The 9,450-nt window shown below is 32.0% G+C and overlaps 1 long non-coding RNA gene and 1 pseudogene across 1 annotated transcript; both read left to right on the forward strand.

Annotated features, from left to right (window-relative positions):
• Positions 1–269: 269 nt before the first annotated feature.
• On the forward strand, positions 270–9,103 carry LOC114077282. The gene is made up of 3 exons (XR_003578414.1): positions 270–374; positions 8,429–8,545; positions 8,785–9,103. It is a non-coding gene; the product is annotated as an uncharacterized LOC114077282 (long non-coding RNA).
• LOC107019653 lies at positions 590–8,068 on the forward strand (annotated as a pseudogene).
• Positions 9,104–9,450: the final 347 nt, after the last annotated feature.

The following is a 9,450-nucleotide window of genomic DNA, read 5'->3' on the forward strand; positions in this document are numbered from 1 at the left end:
CAAGGGTATTTTGGACCCAATAGGTGGGTGAGAAGGGTATTTTGAAGCCAATAGGTGGATGGAGGGTAATTTTATACCATTTCTAATACTTTGAGGGTATTTTAGACCTTTTTCCGATAAATAAATATATTGCATTTAGGTACAACTGTTTATTTAATGAAGTGGGTGCATATACAGTACAACTTGTATTATTTTTGCAACCATTTCTTATTTATTGTCGTGTTCATCCACATGCTGTTGGCTTATAAAATACATATAATATAGAATGAGTGAATTTCTTTTTCCTATAAATTTGTTATTACTGAAAATTGGGATTATTTTGTCCACCACCCACAACCAAAAGAAAAGAGGGTTTCTGGTATTTTTTTTTAACGGTAAGTATCTGGAGCGTTTCAAGCATATTAATGGTTTAAAGTAAAAATTAATGAAGCCTTAAATTTAAATTGTTAATAATTTTTATATAGTTGAATTCTTCTAGTTTTCAATTAATAATAACTATTCTTATTTTATATTATTTTTTATTAGATAGAATATTCTATATATGTCAAATTTCTTATAATAATTCCTTAATTTTTCATGAAAAGTTTACTTTTTCTACAAATAGTTTTCAGTATTTTTTTAAAAATAATAACTTATAAACTATTATTACTAAAAATGAGACCCTTCGTTTTGAAGGCCTAAGATACATATATTTTTTTAACACTGTCGAGTCACCCTGATAAGCACACAAGCATCCATTAAACCGAACAACACCAAGCAGAGGAAGTGAAACTCATTTAATAGTGATCTGATCTCTATTGAAGTAGAATTTCCAGAAAATCAGTTTTGACAAAATTAAAGAAGCAAAACTGTTGGATCTGATGGAAAGAGGACAAGAAAATGAAGTAGAAAGAGAAAAAGGGAAAGCAAACAACTCACTGGTATGTCATACAATGCTTAAATTAATCAACAAATAATCATTACGTTTATTTGGATGATTATCTAATTGTTAATACTGAATAGTTGAAAATCTCCTAAATTATTTGTTTGCATTTAAAAATGACACTCGTCTAAACACACCAATAGAAGTCAATCTAAAAGTGAGATTGAAATTGTTCTTTTGCTAAAAAAATTTTATATTAAAATTGTCTTTTATTAAATTTTAAAATTAAATTGATAGACTTCTAAACAAAAACATGTGCCATAAAGTATATCCATTAATCTGGATGTAGAAAGTTGTTCCACGTTTCCAAATTTTTATTGGAAGTTTCAATTGCTTAGTTATTATTTGCAATTAGTTCAATTAAAATGTTTGATTCATTTCATTTTTCATGGAAGTAATATTTGTAGGACATCTTTAACCATATACTATATTTTGCTCATGTGCTCTATTTTTTTGTTTTTTAAATATTATATTATTATTTTTATATTTTATTTCATAATATAAATCATTCTTCTTCTTCTTTTTTTTCTAAATGATCTTTTTATATAATCTTCATATGATATGCTATTCTTTTTTTAATTCTTTATTTAAGATAAAATTATATTTTATTTTAAATTTTTAAGAATTAATAGCAAGAAAATATTATGTAATATATAAATCAATGAACAATTCAAAAAAAAGTGAAATCATTAATGAAATACAATTACATAAACATTATATAAATACTCAACTTTCAAGATTATTACGTTGCTCTCGTAAATGCTCTATTAACGCATTACAGGGTTAAAAATAAGTATTTTTGTATTATTTTATGTCTAGCTAAAAATTATTCAAAACGAAGATTTTTAAATTATATTAGTGATGATTTTTTTTTAAAAAAAACAACATATTATTAATTCAAGACGAAAATAGATTATAGTAAATAATATATTTTTAAAAGATTATATTACATTTAAGAAGAATTATCAATATTAAATATTTAATTAATGGAATTATATGTAAAATAATATGTCCATTGCAAATAATAAAAATAATAATAAAATAATGAAAAAATAAAATAGAAAGTGTGAACAAAAATTTCTTCAAATTTGAAGAACTACTATTCCATCTCTACAAATAGAGAATAGAGGATAATATAAAGATAATTTGGCGAAGATATTCTCTATTTTACCCTATAAAGATAGATAATGAAGGGTAAAATAACTTCGAGATAGGTTGGAGATGATTTTATCACATGACATTTAGATATTCTTTATAGGATTCTATAATTATGGACAAAATAATTTATATGATTCAATCAAATAATCAAATTGTCCATCAAATTTAAAGTAAAAATTGTCTGATCACTTCTATATTCTTTGTTATGCATTCAAGTCCACAATAATGTCATCAAAACATTTCATTAATTAACAAGTCAATTCTTAAAACACAATTATTAACAGGTTGCTTTTTTGATTTAATCTCTAGATCAATTAATTAAAGTAATTGAACTCATCACCTCATTTCCAATACTCTCCAGCACAAACAACGACGAGAAATATAAGATTTTACAAGTTTTATAAGATTTAGAAGTTCACTTGCCTTAATTCGATCAAAAGTCAATTCAAAACTTGAACTTTTCCTTTCTGAAACAATTTCAAAGCCACATAATCTAATCGAACAATTGATCACAATGAGATTTTGAATCTAACAACAACCATATCCAACACATCGAAATATGAGTTAAAATAACTTAAAACCCCAATTCTGAAGATAAGGTTTGAATCCCAATATCTATACTTGAATACACTACTCTAGACATTTTGGAACTCATCGGTAAAAATTATTTCGAAAGGACTTGAACTTCAAAAATTCAAGTGCTTCAAAACCCCCAATTTATCATTTCAAAGCCTTGATTTAAACAATTACAATCATAAATAATAATGGGTAAATGAGAATTTAAGATTAGGAATCGTTAACCCAAATATTTCTTCTCAAAACCTTGTTCAAATCGCCACATCGAATCTCCCAAAACTCGAAAATAAAAAAAGAGGATGAAACCCCGAAACTCGGGAATATTTTATCCATCGGTCCTCCGTTAATGCGGACCCCTGCTCCCAAATGTGAGATTTAATGAACCGACCATCTCTGATTGTGGCAGGGTTCCCGCGAACGCAAAGGTCAACTGCTTGACCCTCCTCGAAGGCGGTCGAGCCTCCACAAACACGGGGTCCCCACGATTACCCATCTAGAGCACGTCACCAGATCTATGAATGCGAAGAGTTGGACATCAGAAGTCCAAACCAGAAATCAGCAACAACTCTGAAAGGGTCCTTGGGATTCATTCGAAAATCTGTACACAAACTACATATGCAACTTGACTAAACACGACAGTCTGAAATTAATGAAATTATCGTACATGAATCTGAGGTCTCCTTGACCCAAAATTCATGAATGTCACATGAAACGAATGCAACTCTTAAAAAGACCAAATTAAGCTCGACATCTCCAAAAATTCAACCAAAAGACCTCTCTAAATACTAAAATCATCCGCCGAATCCAATGGAATTGTCAAAATTCTGATATGCATATCCAAACCTCAAATATTAACGAAAGTCAATCCAAAGTCTAAATATCACAAATTTTCAACGTACGATCTCAAATCCACAAAAGAGTCTGAATCTGACACTCACAACTCTCTTTGACCAAAATCTACATTCCGGAATGGATGGAATCGACAAAATTCCATTTCATGACTCGAAACTCTAAAAGACACGTAAACTACTTTTTAACAACTTTAGCCTTCCAAAATTTCCATAATTTATAACTTTTTCACTCAAAACATGAAACAAATTTCAAAATTCATTCAGAAATTACTCAGGGCCAATATAGAGAGAGATAAAATGGTAAAACTCACTACTCTAAAAATGAGCAACCGGGTCATTACATTATCATTGTTTTGCAAATTGCCGGTATAGAGTGGTAGTTATGTGGCTATGAAATTTTTATTATATAACATTTGGTCATAATTTGGCAGGTTTCATTTTCTGATTTTCGGAAGGACATTATTAATGTTCTGGATTTCGTAGAGATGTTAAAGAAGGAAGAAAATCAAATAGATATTGATGTGGATCTAATTGAAATGCTGAAATATGGCCTAGCATTTATTTGTACATATGTCCAGTTTTCTTATTTTGGTTTAGAAGAGTTTAAAGATAAAATGGATTGCAAAAAACAAGAGGTTGAGAATCTGCTTCGACCAATTTCGTATATGACATCAATGTGGATGTTAAATGTGGACTTTGATGTGGAGGAGGATAAATACGACATGCATCATGTTCTTTCTAGTCTAATGGATAATATCGATGATTGTATCAGCTCATGTCATCATTCTACATCGAGTACCACCATGACTGAGGAGCAGTTGGACTTCCTCCTCCTTAACCTCCATCATCTATCTAAGTATTGTGTTGAACAGTTTTTTCCATCAGTAACTCAATATGAGATTCTTCAGAATGTATGTGGCAACATAAGAGATTTTCATGGGTTGATAGTGAATGGTTACTTTGAGCACGACATTGTTGAATATATCTTGTCTCAGCTTCAGCCTATGGCTGAGAAAGTAGGACTCTTCCTTTTGAATGATCAAACTGATGAAGACTCTCGTCTCTTCAAGCTAGCTCGTCTACTCATGAAGATTACTCCAATTGAACTAGAGGTCATGCACATATGTTATATAAATTTGAAAGCCTCAACTCCAGCAGAAGTTGAATGTTTCATATTAAGAAGCTCCGGAAAACCTCTACGGATATTCTTAGGGAATATCTCATTCACCTACAAGAGTACATGGTAACTGTCATTGCCCCTAGAACATCAGGAGCTCGAAACATTCATGTCATGATAGAGTTCCTGTTGATAATTCTTTTTGATGCTCCCAAGGACTTTATTCATCATGACAAATTATTTGATCTTTTGGAACGTGTTGGAGCACCTACTATAGGGAGGTATCCACTCTTGTTCATGACTTAGAAAAGAAATCAAAGAATAAAGAGAGTACCGATGAAACAAACCGTGCAACTATAAACTTGCTGGAAAATATTGAACTTTCCAAGGAAGATCTCAAACATGTTAAATGATTGAGATTTGCTAGATTCCAATGCTTATTCAATTGCCTTGATAAAGGAAGAAATAGAGCAGGTGAAAGAAGATGTAGAATTCATAAGATCTTCTTTCGTGAATATTGAGCAAGAATTGTACAAGGATCTGTGGGACATGTTCAAGATGTGGCATATGAGGCAAAAAATGTTATTGATTTAATAATTGTTAGAGATAATGGTGTGTTACATCTTATTTTCTCACTTCCCTTTGCCATAAAAAAGATCAAGCTCATCAAAGAAGACATCTCCCATTTACTTTAGAAGACTCCCAAGAACAGGGGTCTCGTTGTTGTAAACTCACAGGAGAAAAGAGTTGAGAGCAAGTCATTGACATCTGATAAAATGATAGTAGGTTTTAAGAGGGAGATAAATTGGATAATTAGGAAGCTCACCAATGGACCGACAGATCTAGATGTCATTTCAATCACTGGTATGCCAGGTTCAGGTAAAACTACTTTGGCGTACAAAGTATACAGTGATAAATCAGTTTCTAGACATTTCGACATTGGTGCATGGTGCACAGTCGGCCAAGAATATGACGAAAAGAAGTTGTTGGATAAAATTTTTAATCAAGTTACATCTGATTTGAAATTGAGTGACAATGTTGATGTTGCTGATAAGCTACGGAAACAACTATATGGAAAGAGGTATCTTATTGTCTTAGATGACTTGTGGGATACTACAACATGGGATGAGTTAACAAGACCATTTCCACAGGTTGAGAAAGGTAGTAGAATTAATTTTGCTACTCGAGATAAGAAAGTGGCTTTGCATGGAAAACGACATAGTGATCCTTTTAACATTCGATTGCATAGATCAGAAGAAAGTTGGGAATTACTTGAGGAAAGGGTACTTGGAAACAAGAGTTGCCTGTATGAACTTTTGGATGTTGGAAAAGAAATAGCCCAAAATTGTAAAGGCCTTCCTTTGGTGGTTGAGCTGATAGCTGGAGTCTTAGCAAGGAAGAAAAAGAGAAGATGTGTGGCTTGAAGTTCGAAATAATTTGAGTTCCTTTATTTTCAACAATAAAGTGGAAGTGATGAAGGTTATAGAATAAAGTTATGACCATTTACCAGATCAACTGAAGCCATGCTTCCTTTACCTTACAATTTTACGGAAGGATAGTGCAATAACAATCTATGAAATGAAAATTTTACGGCTTGCTGAAGGACTTGTGGAACCGACAGAGATGAAGAGTGTGGAAGAAATGATGGATTTCTATTTTGACACTTTAATTTCTAGTAGTTTAGTAATTTTTTTCAGTGAGATAGGTTATTGCTCGACTTGCCTACTTCATGATCTTGTGCATGACTTTTGTATGATAAAAGCAAGAGAGGAGAAGTTGTTTTTTTTTTTTGAAGAAGCATGATTTTATTCATCAAGATTGTGAGTACAAATTTGTTCCTCCCTTGATTCTACTCTCTAAGATGATTTATCCATGATTCGAGGGTGATTTAGATTTGACCTCTTTATATGAATAATCCATCAATTTGTGGAGTATTCGAGATCTTGATCCCTTTGTGAATTTTTTGAGATAGGAGAAGTTGTTTGAATTGATAAGTTCAAGTGCTACTTCACCTTCTTCAGATTTATTGCCACGTCAAATGACCATCAATTATCACATGGAGCACTTTGGGCTTAATTTTCTCCTGATCGATAGAAAAAAGAAAAGGCATTCTTGTAAACACCTTTATTCATTGATGATAACTGGAGATGAGCTGGACGACTGTCTTTCTAATACATTTCACCTAAGACACTTGAGGCTACTTAGAGTATTGATCCTGGAAAGCTCTTTTATCATGGTGAAAGATTCTTTGCTAAATGAAATATGCATGTTGGTTCATTTGAGGTTCTTAAACTTAAAGACAGAAGTTAAAGCTCTGCCTTCGTCTTTCTCTAACCTTTTCAATCTAGAAACTCTGATTGTGGAAAATAAAGGACCACCTTTGGTACTACTACCGAGAATTTGGACTCTCTTGAAGTTGCAAGTGTTGAGCATAAAAGCTGGTTCTTTCTTTGATTTGGATGTAGATGAACCAATACTAACAACAGAGCATACAAGATTACAGAACTTGAGATTTTTAGAGAAACTCGTGCTCACCTACTCGAAAGACACAGATGATATTTTCAAAAGGTTTCCCAATCTTCAACAGCTTTCATTTAGTCTCAAGGAATCATGGGATTTTTCAACAGAGCGATATTGGTTCTCGAAGTTGGATTTCCTAAATGAACTAGAATCCCTCAAAGTAGAGTTTGAAAGTTCAAACACAAATGAAAATGGGCCCTCTGTAGTGACACACTGTCCGTGGGATTTTCACTTCCCTTCGAGTTTGAAAAAATTGTTGTTGGGTGAGTTTCCTCTGACATCCGAGTCACTATCAACAATAGGAATACTGCCCAACCTTGAAGAGCTGACCCTTTTAGACTCGATCATCCTGGGGGAAGAATGGAAAATGAAGGAGGAAGACACCTTTGATAATCTCAAATTTTTGAAGTTGAGTGGAGCAACTCTTGCTAAGTGGGAGGTTGGAGAGGAATGCTTTCCCATACTTGAGAAGTTACATTTATGGGTATGTCATAAGCTTAAGGAGATCCCTCCTAGTTTCGGGGATATTGCTTTTTTAAAAATTATCAATATCTGGCAGAGCCCTCAACTTGAAGATTCCGCTCTGGAGATTTAGCAATATGCTGAAGATATGAGGGGAGGGGACGAGCTTCATGTCGTGGACCTAAATGAGTCTTGAGCTCTCTCATGCTGAGAAGATATATGCCACCTTTTATTTGGTGGAGTTTGAGAAAAAAAAATACGTAATACTTTTGGATTTTAATGTTCTTTTTATTGAAACAAAGAGAGTTTTGATTAATTCTTATAGTCTACGATGGGTATGATAAACTCCTGGAAGCAGAGCTTTCCCTTAATCAGGGCCCTAGCAGATACAAGCCATATATTGAGTTCTGTATACCATAATATATCATTAGAGGGAATGAAATAACCATGACGGAGATAGGTCGATAAAATGATAAATGAGACATAAAAACAGGAAACATATTTGTAGTGATAGATTCTGTTTTTCTTGTATAAATGGGACTTGGTGTTAGAGACTAATTGCATTTAGAAGTACTGCATTGGACAAAATAGTTTCTCTATATGTATCATTTGTTGTTTTAACCATGATCAATATCTCGACATAACTTAATATGAATAATTTTATTCTTTTTATTTCATCTTCCGAAAATAAAAATGCTAATAAGTACTACAAGAAGAAATACTTTCATGTAAAAAATGGTAGTAAAAAAGTAATGCAATCAACTCGACAACAAGCAAAGTCTATATCTGAAAATCAGTTTCCTTCAATGATTTTTTCTGCAGTTTCATGTTGGTACACAGAGGAACTTGATCGGAAAAGAGAGAAATTTTACAATCATGGAAAGAGGGAAAGAAAATGAAGAAGTGGTCAGAGAGGAAGAGGAAGCAAACAACTCACCGGTATGTCGTCAATATATAGCTTATATCTGACAGTTTATTTTTAAGAAATTATTCTGATCTGTAGCTTTGTTAGGTGCCTGTATAAAATGAAATATTGCATGGTAGAAGTGTGGCTTTGAAAATTTAATAGCAGTATATATAACATTTGGCAGGTGTTATTTTCTGCTCTTCGTGAAAACGTTGTCATTAATGTTTGTTGAAAATATGGAATTGAAGCTGACATTTATTTGTACATATAGACATATCCAGGTTTCTTATTCCGATATTGTAGCAGTTTGAAGATATAGTTATTCTTCGGCAACATAAGAGATTTCCATGGGTTGCGTTGAACATGAGATTGTTGAATATGTCTTAAATTGACACTTGAAGCTAGCACATCTACTCAATTGAATTGGAGGTTATGAAAATATGTTTTACAAAGCTTCAACTTCAGCAGAAGGTGGACGCTTCATTAAATAGATCCAAGAAGCCTCCCCAGACATTCTTAGGGAATATTTGGTTAGATGAATCATAATGTATCTGTAATTAAAATGATTCATATTTTACTCTTTGATAATTGAGTTGCCTACATTCATTTCTTACACTTTGTATGTATATGTCTTATTTGTGCATATGAAATTCATATTTTTATCTCAACATCAATGTTTATATTTTAGTTAATGAGTAAGAGTGATGGTATGAATTTTAGTTATCATATCTTCATATAATATATTAATAGTGGGAAGAGTTATAGGTAAAAGTTAAATTACGGTTTTATTACTAAGATAAATTTAAATATTTACATTACTTAATAAATTAAATATCTGATAATCAAAATTAGTATACATGTCCGCACGTAATAATTTAAAATGTAATAATCTTATAATTATAATAACTAATAAAATATATCATGTGTTATAAATCCA

Source organism: Solanum pennellii, chromosome 5 (genome assembly GCF_001406875.1).
Source record: "Solanum pennellii chromosome 5, SPENNV200".
Lineage (NCBI taxonomy): Eukaryota > Viridiplantae > Streptophyta > Magnoliopsida > Solanales > Solanaceae > Solanum > Solanum pennellii.